The sequence below is a fragment of the Alligator mississippiensis genome, chromosome 1 (assembly GCF_030867095.1).
Source record: "Alligator mississippiensis isolate rAllMis1 chromosome 1, rAllMis1, whole genome shotgun sequence".
NCBI lineage: Eukaryota > Metazoa > Chordata > Crocodylia > Alligatoridae > Alligator > Alligator mississippiensis.
Genome location: NC_081824.1, coordinates 472,488,359 through 472,503,815, shown reverse-complemented (window position 1 = coordinate 472,503,815; position 15,457 = coordinate 472,488,359). Strand labels below are relative to the sequence as shown.

The 15,457-nt window shown below is 53.3% G+C and overlaps 1 long non-coding RNA gene and 1 other non-coding gene across 4 annotated transcripts in view; one reads left to right on the top strand and one right to left on the bottom strand.

The window, feature by feature from the left end:
* The window catches only part of LOC132248721 (uncharacterized), a 42,115-nt gene extending 30,067 nt beyond the window's left edge, over positions 1–12,048 (bottom strand). Inside the window, exons 1-3 of one of the 3 annotated variants that reach the window (XR_009460073.1) lie at positions 10,802–12,048; positions 7,950–8,058; positions 518–4,587 (exon numbers count right to left, since the gene is read on the bottom strand). This is a non-coding gene — a long non-coding RNA (uncharacterized LOC132248721). The other 2 variants (XR_009460074.1, XR_009460069.1) reach the window with 2 other exon arrangements.
* Positions 2,597–2,690, top strand: TRNAT-UGU (transfer RNA threonine (anticodon UGU)). Its single transcript has 2 exons — positions 2,597–2,634; positions 2,655–2,690. It is a non-coding gene; the product is annotated as a tRNA-Thr (tRNA).
* Positions 12,049–15,457: the final 3,409 nt, after the last annotated feature.

Here is a 15,457-nt window from a genome sequence, read left to right as displayed (position 1 = left end):
AGGCTGGGCTCGGAGAGGGCGCCGGTGGCATTGGGAGGATGCTGCATCCACCCCAGATTTCACCACCGCTGTGCTCCCAGTGCCACCGCTGCCAGCAGCCCAATGCAGCCCCGGGTTTTCCTGGTGCATGGGTGGAGGTGGGGCGTTGAGCCAGGGCTGCACCGAGTGGCTGGCGGTGGTGGCGCTGGAAGCAGAGCCCTGGCAAAATTTGGGCTGGATGCAGCATCCTCCCAGCACTGCCGGCACCCACTCCAAGCCTAGCCCCTGCCGAGAAGAGCCCCACGCGGTCCTGGCTGCAGCCTGCCCCGTCCCACACAGATCCAGGGGGGCACATGTCCCCCCAGTGCCTTCCCGGGTTGCAAGCAGCGGTGACAGCTGGCCCCCTATCACGAACTCTGGCTCCGTCCCCTGCACCCCGCCTGGGCAGCACCTCCCTCTGCCTCCTCCCTCACCATAGGCGGCGTTGATCTGCACCCCCGCCACGCCCCTTCCCCTTCCCCTTCCCCTTCCCCTTCTCCTTCCCCTTCCACCAGACCGGAGTTAACCAGCTGGAGGTAGCTGTATCGGAAACCAGATCGGTATCAGCAAATATGCCTCCTTAAAGATCAGCTAGCAATATCGGCCCCAAAAATCTCTATCGGTACGCCCCTAATATAAATGCATAACTTCTAAAAAATATTTTAAAGGTATTATTTCGTTATTGTCCCAAATTTCATTAAGCTTTTAATAAACATGAGTATCTTACTACTCAGAAAGAGCTTAACTAATTTCCTTTTTCTCTAAAAGCTGTAAAATGATCAGCAATTAATAAAAAAGCACAGGTTTCTGGGCAGTCTTCAAAAGCCAGAACAACACTGCATGTTGTGTTAGAGTTTGATTGAGTATGTCAGAAAAATGTCTTTATTAAATCCAGCTAAAATGTCTTTATTAAATCCAAAAGCCAATAGCAGATATATAGTGAGTTTAAGCCAGTAGTTTTCAACCTTTTTTTTAGTAAGTGTACCCCCGGCAGCCCCTTCTTTAAAAAGTGTACCCCCAGGGGGGTGGGAGCAGCCGGATGCGGAGCAGGTGGGGGTGGCGAACGGTCAGACGTGGCGGGGGGTGGCAAGGGCCAGACAGAGCAGGGGCACGGTGAGTGGCAGAGCAGCGGCAGCGCAGCTTCTGTGGGCCCCGCTCTCCCTCCGCCCTGGCCCTGCTCCTGTGAGGCAGCAGGTGTGCTACATCTGCGCCCGCCCCTGTACATTCCCTGGGACCTTTCAAATTACCTCCAGGGGTAGGCATACCCCAGATTGACTACACCTGCTTTAAGCAACTGCTCTAAAACACTGACAAAGAACGTTTTGCGTTTGAAAGCTTGTCTAACTTAATTCCAACCATTCAGTTGGTCCAACAAAAGTGATCACACCCAAAAATCCTTGCCTCTTGCATACTTCCTAGATCATCACAGGTAGAACATAACTCTACACAAACGGGTGCTCAAACCACGGGGTGCTCAAACATCGCTCTAAACAAAGGCATGCCAGGGCCCCATCCATCTGTGCAGAGGGAGGCAGGGGGCACGCCAGCCCCAAGACAGCGCAGAAAGGGGGCTTTGTCAGCCTCAACCCGAGCCCAAGGGGCTTGACAAGGCCCCACTACAGCGGCAGGTTGGGGGCATGCCTGTCCCCACAGCAGTCCCATGGAAGGAAGAATGGCCAGGCCTGAAACCAGCCATGCAGGGGAAGAAGGCAAAGCTCCAGAAGAAGAAGTGCAAAGTCCTGAACTTAAGACAGAACAGTCTCATGCACCGCTACAGGCGTGGGACCAACTGGCTAAGCAGCAGCTCCACAGAAAAGGACCCGGGGGTTACAGCGGACAATAAGCTGAATAGGTGCCAACAGTGTGTGCTTGTTGCCAAGAAGGCTAACAGCATACTGGGCTGCATTAGTAGGAGTGTTGTCAGCACTGAGGGAAGTCATTATTCCCCACTTTTCTGCACTGGTGAGGTTACATGTGGAGTACTGTGCTCAGTTTTGTGCCCCCTACTACAGAAGGGATGTGAACAAGCTGGACATTAGGAAAAACTTTCTGACTAAGAGATTGGTGAAGTGCTGGGACGGCTTATCTAGAGGGTGGTGGACTCTTGGAGGATTTTAAGGCCCGGCTCGACAAGTCTCTGGCATGATCAAATTAAGGATGGTCCTGCTTTTAGCAAGGGGTTGGACTAGATGAGTTACTGGAACCCCTTTCAACCCTAGTTTTCTCTGATTTATTAGAAACATTTGGAAAAACAGCAGTATAAGAAACAAAATTGGCGATGTAGCATCCATGGGCATCTACACGCAAACAGCAGCTACCTCCCCATTGCAACACACTCCCCTGGTATAGCGCGCCACTACGGTGAAGTAGCGGCTAAAAATAATCATGTGCCACACACACAGCACAGTAAAGTTGCCATAGTGACACATGTAGATGCGCCCTGTATGTTGTGTTAGAATTTGGTTGAGCGTGTCAGTAACTCAGTTCAAATGTCTTTATTAAATCCAAAAGCCAATAGCAGAGATACAATTACTTTAAACCAATGCTCTAAAAGAGTGACAAAAAGCCTTTCAGTTCAGCTCTGGTGGTGCAGTGGGTTAGCATGTGGTACTTGTAAAAACAACCCTATGGAAGTGCTGCTAAGGTTGTGAGTTCAAGCCTCACCTAGAGCATTTGACTTTTACTTGGGATGCTGAAGCAAGCGTGTGTGCGCCCTTGGCGCCTGTGCCGTGGTAAGGAACCAGCAGCAGCAGTAAGGTGACCTGGGCCAGCTGTAGGGACGTGGGAAGGGGTTTTCTCCCATCCCTATTTAGTTGAGGGGAGAGCAGGAGGAGTCTGAACTCTGCGCATTAGCATCATTGGTTTCAGACCGTGTTCAGGTGAGTGCACAGAAGGGAGTCTTAAGAGAAAGTTAAAGCATTGTGGGTTAGGACACACGGAGGTCAAGGGGAAAGGGACCTGGTGATGGGGGTCTGCTACAGACCACCACATCAAGGAGCAGAGCTAGACTGGGAATGCTTGCGGCAGCTCTCAGAGGCCGTACAGTCTAGGGACATGGTTGTCATGGGGGACCTAAACTACCCTGACATCTGCTGGGAAAAGCAGTCAGCCAAATCCAACCGCTCACCTAACGCAGGAAGTATACGGTCCCACTGGACTTGGTGTTGGCTATGGGGGATGACCTGGTAGGGGAACTACAGATTCGTGGTCACCTTGGGGACAGTGACCACCACTCACTCAATCAAATTTATCATACGGCGTCGAGTGGGTAAGATAATAATAGGATGGAGGTGCTTGACTTTAGGAAGGCTAACTTCAGTGTGCTCAGTTTAACCAGCGATGCACTGCAGGAGAGGAGTATTGGCGAGATGGGAGTCCAGGAAGGGAGGTCGTTCCTAAAGGAAGTGATCCTTCAGGCACAGAGGGAGATGATCCCAGTGCGAGGGAAAGGGGAGAAAGGGGCCAAAAAACTTCCTTGGCTAAACACAAACATCCAGAAGAGCCTAAGGGCAAAAAAAAAAAAGAAGGCATATAGGTGGTGAAAGCAGGAGGAAGCTACCAAGGAGGAGTGTATCTACTTGGCCTGCACTTGCAGGGTGGCAGTTAGAAAGGCCAAAGCAACTACAGAGCTGAGGCTGGCAACACAAATTAAAGACAACAAGAAGTCTATTGTCAGGTATGTAGGGAGCAAAACGAAGGCGCAGGGCAGCACAGGACCCCTACTGAAGAAACACGAGCAATTAGTGACAGACAGGGGGGACAAGGCTGAGCTATTCAATGAGTTTTTTGCCTCAGTGTCCTTGAACAAGGGTCAAGATCAGTCTCCTAACAGGTTCTTAGATGGGATCAGAGGGATACCAGCCTACCAACTGTCGGCGCTGACGTGGTGCAGAGTCACTTGGATGGACTGGATGTGTTTAAGTTAGCAGGCCCAGACGCGCTGCATCCGCGAGTACTGAAGGCATTTGCCGGTGTCATTGCAGAGCCACTGGCACGGCTGTTTGAGCACTCGTGGCACTCGGGTCAGGTCCCAGAGGACTGGAAAAGGGCCAATGTGGTCCCCATTTTCAAGAAGGGGAGGAAAGAGGATACAAGTCATTATAGGCCAGTCAGCCTCACCTCCATCCTTGGAAAAGTCTTTGAAAAGATTATTAAGGATCATATTTGTGGGAGTCCAGCGGGAAAAATAATGCAGCAGGGCAACCAGCATTGATCCGTAGCAGGTGGATCATGCCTGACTAATCTGGTTTCATTTTATAACCAGGTCACAAAATGCTGATGCAGAAGTAGAGGTGGATGTTGGTTTTTTTTATTTTAGGAAGACCTTCGATTCCGTATCTCATCCCATTCTCTTAAATAAATTAAGAGGCTGTGACTTAGATGTTTACACGGTCTGGCAGGTGGCAAATTGGCTTGCGGGTCGCACCCAGAGAGTGGTAGCAGACGGGTCGGTATCGACCTGGAAGCATCTGGGTAGTGGGTTCCCACCGGGCTCAGTCCTTAGACCTGTACTCTTCAGTGTCTTCATCAGTGACTTGGATGTGGGCGTGAAGTGTCCTCTGTGCAAGTCTGCAGATGATACCAAATTGTGGGGTGAAGTAAGCACTCTGGAGGGTAGGGAATGACTGCAGGCAGACCTGGACAGGTTGGAAAAGTGGTCTGAACACAACAGGATGCAGTACAACAAGGACAAATGCAGAGTACTGCACCTAGGACGTAAAGATATCCAGCGCACCTACTGGCTAGGAAATGACCCTCTCAGCAGCGCAGAAGCGGAAAGGGATCTCGGAGTCCTAGTGGACTCCAAGATGAGCGTGAGTCGTCAGTGTGACGAATCATCAGCAAAGCTAACTGCACTTAATCGTGCATCAGCAGATGCATGACAACTAGAACCAAGGAGGTGACACTTCCCCTCTATGCGGCACTGGTCAGACTCCAGATGGAGTACTGCGTCCAGTTTTGGGCACCATACTTTAAGAAGGATGTGGACAGCTTCAAGAGGGTCCAGAGGAGAGCCACTTGTACGGTTAAGGGTTTACAGGCTAAGCCCTATGAGGGGCGACTAAGGGATCTGGACCTCTTCAGCCTCCACAAGAGAAGGCTGAGAGGTGATCTTGTGGCCAACTACAAATTCATTAGGGGGGGCGCAGCAAGGAACCGGAGATGCTCTGTTCACCAGGATGCCTCTTGGGGTAACAAGGAACAATGGTCACAAACTGACAGAGAGCAGATTTAGGCTAGACATCACAAAAACTTTCTTCACGGGAAGGGTGGCCACAATTTGGAATGGGCTTCCAGGGGAGGTGGTGCTCTCCCCTACCTTGGGAGTCTTTAGGAGAAGGCTGGATAGGCATCTGGCTGGGGTCATCTGACCCCAGCACTCTTTCCTGCCTAGGCAGCGGGTCGGACTCAATGGTTTGTTGAGGTCCCTTCCAACCCTAGCATCTATGAATCTATTAATTTATGAATCTTGTGTTTGAAAGCTTATCTAACTTATAGATTCATAGAAGTTAGGGTCAGAAGGGACCTCAATAGATCATCGAGTCCGACCCCCTGCATAGGCAGGAAAGAGTGCTGGGTTTAGATGACCCCAGCTAGATGCCTATCTAACCTCCTCTTGAAAACCCCCAGGGTAGGGGAGAGCACCACCTCCCTTGGGAGCCCGTTCCAGACCTTGGCCACTCGAACTGGGAAGAAGTTCTTCCTAATGTCCAGTCTAAATCTGCTCTCTGCTACCTTGTGGCCATTATTTCTTGTAACCCCCCCGAGGCGCCTTGGTGAATAAAACCTCACCAATTCCCTTCTGTGCCCCCGTGATGAACTTATAGGCAGCCGCAAGGTCGCCTCTCAACCTTCTCTTGCAGAGGCTGAAGAGGTCCAGGTTCTCTAGTCTCGCCTCGTAGGGCTTGGTCTGCAAGCCCTTAACCATACGAGTGGCCCTTCTCTGGACCCTCTCCAGGTTATCCACATCCCTCTTGAAGTGTGGCGCCCAAAATTGCACACAGTACTCCAACTGCGGTCTGACCAGCGCCCAATAGAGGGGAAGTATCACCTCCTTGGATTTGTTCGTCATGCATCTGCTGATGCACGATAAAGTGCCATTAGCTTTTCTGATGGCTCCGTCACACTGCCGGCTCATGTTTATCTTGGAGTCCACTAGGACTCCGAGATCCCTTTCTGCTTCCGTGCCACCCAGCAGGTCATTCCCTAGGCAGTAGGTGTGCTGGACATATTTCCTCCCTAGGTGCAGCCCTTTGCATTTCTCCTTGTTGAATTGCATTCTGTTGTTTTCTGCCCATTTGTCCAACCTGTCCAGGTGTGCTTGTAGCTGTTCCCTGCCCTCCGGCGTGTCCACTTCTCCCCACAGCTTTGTGTCATCTGCAAACTTGGACAGAGTACACTTCACTCCCTCGTCCAAGTCGCTGATGAAGACATTGAGGAGTAATTTAATTCCAACCATACAGTTGGTCCAATAAAAGTCACCACACCCAAAAAATCCTTGCCTTTTGCATACTTCCTGGATCATCACAGCTAAAACACCACTCTTAACAAAGAGTGCTCAACCTTTTTGTCTGGTGAGATGGATGGGCAGTGCCCAATCCATATGCAAGCAGTACGCAGTCAGTGGTTCCAATCTGGGGCCCAAGGAGTTCATGACAGGGCCCCATCCAGCTGTCCAGAGTGGGGTAGGGCACAGCCCAGTCCTGATCCAGCATGAACAGGGATTTTTGGCCAGCCCCAATCGAAGCCCATGGAGGGAGGAAAGGTAGGGGCATGACAAGAAACCAATCCAAAGGCAATGGGGGAGGGGGAGGGGGGTATCTCACCAGAAGAAAGAGTTTAGACAGGTGAGAAACCCTCAAATTTCCCAACTGTGGGGAGCCCAATGGGGCAGATATCATAGCTCCACAGGCTGCAATTGGCCCAAGGACCAGAGGCTGAGCACCCGTGCTCTAACACTATCATCAAAACGCTATAACAATATTTATTATGCTTGCCAGCATTGAATCCGAACACTTACAGCTGGGCTCGCAGGAAGATCCTAGCTATCCCACGCTGCCTGACTCCCAGGGAAGCTCACTAGCAAAGAATCCACCTCTCCCACCTCTTCCCCTCCACCCCCAATCTCTCCCACTGTCATCTTCTTCAGAGCTAGCCCTTAATTCCACACACATCTAGCTTGTCATTCCCCAGACACACAACCTTCATTCCAGCCTGCCTGCAAGTCACTGCTTGGGTGACTGGAGGCAGCAGGCACACGTGTGTCTCTGCACACACATCCCCATGGCCTGCATGCACCCAGGCAGGGTCCTGGGAGTAGCACCAATAGCTGGATGCAGGTAAGTGTATGATCAGTGGGGGTTGGAGGTCCGGGACTTGGGGACTGTGTGTGCGTGGGCAGGGGGGATGGGTACCTGCCAGATATGGGGGAAGATAGCCGGGCGTCAAGGCTGCATCAGGGCAGGGGGGACGGGAGGGGTAGGCGCCTGCCCCTTCAGCAAGAGAAGGAGGCATCGGGGGGAGCTGCATAGGTGGGCTGGTGGCACTTGGGCTGGTGCTCATACTTGTATGGGCAGAGCAACTGGGAGACGCTGCTGGGGGGACGGGCTGGAGGGACCATGACCAGGCTGCCTAGTGAGGCATGGCAGCCCCAGACCAGGGCGGGGGGGGGCCGCCACAGGCCTCCCCTCCTCCCTCCAGCCTGTGCTGGGGCTGGACTCTCTCCGCTGAAATCCGCACGAACTGCGGGACTTCGGCCCGAATGGCACAGGGGCAGCTGGGGGCTCCCTTTAGCAGGGCTGGGGGAAGGCAGGTGGGGACTGGCCACTGATCTTCATAAATAGGTCCTGGTACAAAAAATGTTGAGAACCACTGTCCTAGACCTCCCATCCCTTTAACGGGTATTTATTTCCTTGCCATTGTACACCCACCTTTTCTCTTACATTAGCATATCACTTCATCCTGCCAACTGAAGCATTTGGATTGTCTGTCTGGCTGCCTCTCTCAAGTCATACTTTCCTGAAACTGTCCTGCTTGAACCTGAGATGATAAAATAACACACTACCTGTTACTTTACAGTTCTTAATTCCTAGATGTTTCATTTTTTTAAAAGTTACAGTAATCAAATAGTCAAATAATTTAGGAGCTATGATGCTATGCGATTGCCAGGTCAAGGTTAAGTGCAGTTTTAGTAAAAAGAAAACCCTTCTTTCTCTAAATCAGATTTGCTTAGTATATAAGGGAACAGGTGGAAGAAATGGGGTGGTTTTTTTTCATCCCACACCTACAATTTGAATTTAAAAGCCAAACTGACCTCTTGCCTATTTCTACATCATGACAGGTGGTAAAAGAAGATATTCTTGCAGAATCGTTTTTCAGATTTTGTTCTGTTCAATCACTTCCCCAAAGTCCCCCCTCCCTGTGTTTTTCCTTTTTGGTCCAAATCCTCCAACCAAGAGAGAAAGAGAACGGTCCCAAGGCTTAAAAGTGTAATTTATCAGCATGAAGCTCATGTGTGTTTGCACAACAACCAGTGCAATCAGTGGGCTAATGTGGCCTACACACAGTACCAAAATAAAACTAACCTGTAAAAACTCCAGTATCCCATGCTGTATCTATTAAGTCTCATTTCCTTTGTTTGGTTTACTCTAGCTAAGCAAATGAAGTCATAATACTAGACTGATTAGCGGCTTTAAAGGTAAGACCTGCCTTAGCTTTGCTGTATATTTGTAAAACTAGTTTCACACCCCACTTCTGCAAATGATTATGCAAACATTTAGCCTCATGCGCTAATAGTCTTACCGAGTTTAACAGCTCATTTGTCGAAAACTATGCACACACAGACTTGGCCTTCGAATACAAATGGAGCTTTTTCAGACTATATCTTTTCAGGATAAGAACTAACAAACAGGCCATAGTGACAAATGCAGTTGCGTCGACATAAACGGGAATTTTCATTTCATTTACACACACCCTAAGTCTTTATTTGCATTTGTACAGCATCTGCTACAACAGAACTTTAGTCAGGATTGTCACCTCTCCTCATGGAAGGACGTACAAATAATTAACACAGTAATCAACTATCATGGTTATCTAGTATACAGAATATGTAACAGGGCACTGGGATGTGCCTGACCCTTTAGGAGAGCAAGCAGCCTGAGAGGCTGCTTTTAGGGGGCAGGGGGGAGCTAATGAGGGACTCACCTGGCTGGAAGAGGGCTCAGGCTGGAGCTACATGAGCCCCGAGTCTGCACCAGTCTCTTCGTTTCCCCCCAGCTACTGCACAGTGCAGAACTCCTGGCTCCGGGTCCCTGAAGGGAACTGGATTTTGGCTAAACAACTCTACAGGTCTGGAAACAGAGGCAAGTTTCTTGGACTGAGGAAGACTGGGTTTACAGGCAAGTGGTCTTTATGTTACACCTCTAAAGACTGAGGTGTCTGCCAGACGGCGGTGATGTTTCTTATTGATTTATGTTTAGCCTTGAACCCTGGGGGTGCAGACTCAAGGCTTGCTTAGAGAGCCAGTATCCCAGGAGCCCTCACACTGAGGGTGGGACCCAGGGAGGGGTCCCAGCACTGAAAAAAGGCTGAGACCCAGATCACGAGGTCCAAGAGGCCCAGAGCCACCTGTGTCCAGGGCTGGGCGGTGGAGGGGTCTGGGAGCTCAAGGGGGCAGAGTGCATAAGAAGGAAAATCAAAGGGAGAACATCTCTGAGGCTTAGGGCGTGGAGTAGGGGAGGAAAAGGAACCACACCGTTTGCCCTTAAGGCTAGGTCCCTGTAGGGCACCTGTAGTCAGGCCGAGAGGAACCTACCAAGGTTGGATGTCTGGATAGTGGCCAATGGGGCCTCAGACCCAGGGGAAACTTACTGGATTCGGGCTCACTCTAAGGCCTGCTAGCAGCCTCCTTGAATCAACCTGTAATATTAAGAGCAAGGCACGGCTGGTGAACAATGAAGAGAGAGTGACATTAGAGCTGGAGCCAGGCAGGAGCAGCAAGGCCGCTAGGGGTGTCATGGCAGCCCCTGTGGCTGTGAGCCTGTCACAGAGTACTTCTAGTTTTTCCTTTGAAAGGAAAATATAAAGTAGTGATAAAATTATGATCGCATAATCTGTGATTCCATGACTCGTTTCTTTAAAATTGGTTTAATGGACCACCGATAGTACAGTGCAGCCCCAACACAGCAGGCCAGACTGCCAGTGGCCAATACATTCACGGGCTGGATCCAGGTGTTCCTGCTCTGGCACGTGGCTGGGCACCATCTGGCCAGGTGGGGGACAAACTGGCTTCAACACAGCCCTGATGGGGAAAGGAGCTTGACCCATCCTTGTCAAGAGGGAAAGAAGGCTAGCCAGGTGACCCCGTAGGGAGGGAAAGAGTGCGTGGCCTGGCCCAACCCGGCCCTGCAGGAAAGGAAGGGGACACGGTCCAACCCTGATCCCGAAGTGGGGGAACGTGGCCCAGGCCCACAGGGGAAAGAGGCATAGCTTGGCTCAGACCAGCCATGCAGGTACTGGGGCTTGGGGATTTGGCAGGGGAAGTGGTGGGGAGGCTGTGTTCATGGCCACCACTCGCTTGCTGCCAATTCCCCAGACCCATGGGGAGCCCCACAAGCCAGATGTGATGGCTCCATGGGGCTGCATTTGGCCCAGGGGATGGAAATTGAGCAACCCTTGTCTCGTAGATGCATAATACGTCAATTTGTATTTGCTTACAGAGATAATTAATAAAACATAAATATCAATGAAATGTTAGTTAAAATCTCAAAAGATTAAAAAATACCTGTCAGCATTTTCATTTTTACACTCTGCCTTGTATGGATAGCCATTTTAATAATATAACATTAGGTATCGTTTTCAAAAGATCCTGCCTGTTGGAAAATATGCATAAGTGGAGCAGCTGTAAATGCTTCACAACAAGTCGTAGCGCTGAAAGAAGAAGAAAAAAAAGTTAATTTCTCAATTAGTGAATTATGACTATGCAAAGGGTGTGGGAAATGACATTTCAACCCTCACCTAGCCAGATATTGTGCCTATTTAAATAAAATTGGTTTTAAAAAGTTATCAACACAAGCTACACCAAGAAAAGCACCTGTGAATTGGTGTGCACTACTTAAATTGACCAGATTGAGTAAACCAGAGTTAAACTGGTTCAACTTCTTGTGTAAGCAAAGCCAGAGGCATAACCAGGAGCGTCAGTGCCCGGGGGAGACAGCGCCGAGCGCTGGAGCGGGAGGTGAGGAGCGTCGAGCGCTGGAGACTCCCTGAAAACCGGCAGTTTGTTCAGTAACCAACTAACTGCAACTTGAGGCCTTTAGGCCTACGCTGAATGAAACAAGGAGACAATTTCAGTCCTACTTAATGTCTTCACTGGAGCGTGTCTGAAATCAGTCCCCATTAACAGGCATGAAAAATATACCCAGTTGCTATTGAAGATGCTGTCGAGAAAGCGATCATCGTGGCTTCCTGTACCTAGCACGGGGGTTTCTCAGCCTGTTTCGGCTCCAGACGCCCGTCTGCAACTGGCCTGAGTTTTGTGGCACCTGCTTTTCAAAAATTAATTTCACTGTTTTTCATTATGAAAAATAGTAGACTGACGCCCACCCCTACCTCTTGCCACAGCAGATACGAACGGCTTCTGATGCTACGGCTTCCTGCCGGAAACCTCGTGAATCGCATGCAGGTGTTCACATGCCTCACAGAGCTGACTGACTCCCACCCCTACTCACGCACTCGGTGTGTGAGCCCATGCAGCCATGTACATGCATGCACGTGTGTGTGTGTGTGTGTGTACATGCATGCACACGCATCTGCATGTGTAGGTGTATACACACAGTGCACGTGTAGCACATAGGGTACAGCGTGCCTGCAGGTGCATACTGCGTGTGTGTGCATGCAGGTGTGCGCAAACAGGCAGACATGTATGTGCACTGCCACACGCACTCTTTCCATGTATGTATACTGACATGCACACCTATGTGTATACGTGTACAAGTGTATATGTGGAGGTCCACGCCCCCGCCCCCGTACACACACCCGTGGGCAACCCCTCGCAGCCGAGGACGACCCGCTCTCACGAGGCCAGTCCCGGTCCCGGACTCCAGCGCTGCCCCCCCCCCACTGTGCAGAGACCCGGCCTCCCTCGTGTCGGGGCGGCGGGGTGTGGAAGCGGGCCTGAGGCGGCCTCCACACGCTGCCGCCGCCGCCCCCCGCCGCTCCTGCCGCGTTTCCGGGCCGACGGACGCAGTCCCGGCCCTACCGGCAGCGGCGCGGGGCGGGGCCTGAGCGCGGGCACGTGACTGCCGCCTCCCGCCGCTCTGGCCCGTCCCCGCCGCCCAGCCGGCGCTGCGCTGCGCACGCGCGAACCGCCTTGCTCCTCCCCCCGCCCCCCTCCCGCTGTAGTGACGCGCAAGCTCCCCATTGGCCGCGGCGCAGGTGGGCGGGCTGAGCGCGGCCGGGGCGGAGAGGCTGTTGAACCCCCGTCGTGTGCTGTGGGCGATGGACGCGCGGGGGGCGGGTCAGCGCGGAGGGGCGGGGCCAGGGGTAGTGGGCGGTCGGAGCAGGGCTGCGAGAGGGTGTGCATCCCGCGGGGTAGGAGCGGGCAGGGCACGGGGGTGTGTGTCATTGCAGCCTGGCCCCTAGAGAGCCCGATGTGTCCTGTGTGTCACACTGCAGCAGGGCTCGAGCAGCTTTCCCTCGTGGCCCGGCCCGGCCCGGCCCGGCACCACCGCATCCACACAGGGGAGAAGCCACATCACTGCTCTGAGCGTGGGAAGAGCTTCACCTACTCCTGCAGCCTGTGCCGAGCACCGGTGCATGTCACAGGGAGAAGTGACATGGGTGCTCTGAGTATTGGAAAGGCGTCACCCACCTCTCCCACCCAGCCTGGAACCGGCACATCCACACCCAGAAGCATCCCTAGTTGTGCCGGCAGTGCAGGAAGGGCTTGGAGATGTGTGCCTGCTCAGCACCCAGCAGGGCTGCGTTCAGACAAGCACCCTCATGCTGGTGGGCTGCAGAAGGAGGTCCCCCAGGCTTTGTCCCTTGTAGGGCACAGCGGGAGTCCCGAGCCCAGAGGCTGGCCCCCAAGGTGTCATTGTAGGGGAAGGGGGTGAAGAGGAAACGCCTCAGGCAGAGGTCAGCCCGATGGAGGGGAAGGAGCGGAGGAGGAGGTGATCTTTGCATCAGCCTGGGAGCCTGTGCATTCCCCATCAGTCTCTAACAGTACTCCCAGGGGAAGAAGTGCGTTCACGCTAGGCTGCCCTCCCCCACACAGCTGACTTCAAGTGACACCCGGGCACTTTTCTTCGCTGCCTCCCAGCTTTCTCCTTCCTCCTGGTCCAGGGGTCTGGTGTATGAGCCCTGAGTTGCAGGGAGGAGTGCATTCCCTACCCTCCTCCCTGACCTCGCCTTTCCTCACCACCACATCACCCCTCTCCCAGACCTGCCCATGCCCAGTGGGGTCTGCAAGGAGCTGCTTCTGCCACCCCCGGAGCCTTTTTGGCCTGTTTTGCTTCTCCGCCTGTGCAGAGCTGTGCCCCACGGGGTGCGTGCTGCTCCCCTGCCCTCCTCCCCTTCGCTGGATTCTCTCTCCTGCATTCCCTGCTCCTACAGCCCAGAACTGGACGTGCCCCCGCTGCGGTTGATCTCTGTGTCCTCTCCCGAGCTGTGCAGTGGGAACAGACCTGGGCCCACAACCTTTCCAGGGCAGATCTCTGTGTGACTTCCCAGCCCCTTCCCTTTCTAAATGATCCACCACAATCCAGAGGTTGTTGCTAACCCTGGGAGCAGGACGGGGCTGTCATGGAGTAGGGGGATGGGTGTCCAGGTCGTCTATGAAGACATTGAAGAGTCCGGGTCCGAGAACAGCACCTTGGGGGACGCTGACCTGAGCAGACCCGGTCTCGTTAGTCCCTGCTCGTAGGGAAGGCCCTCCGTACCGTTGTCTCTGGCCCTGCTCCAGTTCCCCTAGATCCTGCTGGACGTGCGGGGACCAGACCTGGGCACAGGATTCGAGGTGTGGGTGCACCATGGGTTCATAAAGGGGCATCGTGATGCTTTCGATCTTGTTCACAATTCCCTTCCTCATCAGCACTCACATTTTCCATTGCTTTCTTCACGGTGGCTGGGCATGGAGCTGATGCTCTTATTGAACTCTCCACAATCACTCCCAGGTCTCTTTCCTGTGTGGTAACAGTTCACATGGAGCCTGTTGTGGTGTCAGTCCCATTTATACAATTCACATTCAAATGCGTTCCTGGCCCATTCCACTCAGATCAGGATCCCGTGGCCAATAAAGTAGGAAAACTGAGTCGTGGGCGACCAGTGCAAAACCCCACACTTGGGAGGGAATAATTGCACTCACCAATCCCGCCTGAGGAACGCATAGCCAGGCTGTAGCCCTGCAGAGATGAGGTGGGGGGAACCAGGGGCCGTGGGCTGGATCCGAGCCAGCCGTGTGCTTTGGTGGTAAAAGAAATCAGCATCCTCCTGAGCAGCATGAGGAGGAGCGCCCCTTGCAAACCAAAGGCAGGGATCCCCCAGCACTGGGGAGACTCCCCTGGAGTCCTGTGTCCGGTTCGGGACCCCGCACTTCCAGAAGGAGGTGGGCAGGTGGACAGAGGCCAGCAAAGAGGGACCCAAAGGATGAGGGGCCTGGGAGGCAGGGGTGGGGGGGAGAGGCTGGAAGAGCTCAGGGGATTGAGTCTGGAGAAGAGAAGACTGAGCGGGGTTTGACCCCAGTCTTGGGGCAACGACAGAGAAGATGGAGACAGGCATTTCTCTGTGGCTGTCAGGGACAGGACTAGGAACAATGGGCTCCAGCTGCAGCAGGGGAAACTGAGGCTGAAGAGGAGGAGGAGTGGGCTGGTAGTGCCCTGCTGGAGCTGCGTGGCAGAAGATGAACTCAGGAGATGCCAGGTAGAAATCATGCCCCACTTCAGGGGAAGACTGGCCCTGCTCCCCCTCTCTGCCCCAGCTCACCACCTCCAGCAGTCTGGAAAGGGTGTGCACACACACCCACTCCATGATGCAGGACAGTGTGCACCCCACCCCCTATGCAGGAGGATGGGCATATACACACATGCACACCCTGTGCAGAAAGGATGCATGTGTGCATGCATATACCCCCCGTGCAGGAAGGCACACATGTGCATACCCCTGTGCAGGAGGATGGGCAACCCCCCCACATGCAGGACGGCAAGCACACACACATGCACACCCCGTGCAGGAGGTTGGACAGGTGCACACCCACCCCCTCCCCCACAGACTGCCCCTGAGTGGGTGCAACTGGACAGTGGGGCCGAGGGAGGGGAAGGGCAGCTGAGGGAGAGGGCAGGGGTTGGGCACCAGACCGTCACCTCCGCCTGCTCCTGCTGCCCCCAGTGCAAGCCCCACTGCGCCGGCACCACCCCCTGCTCCTGGGGAAACTGAGGCTGGA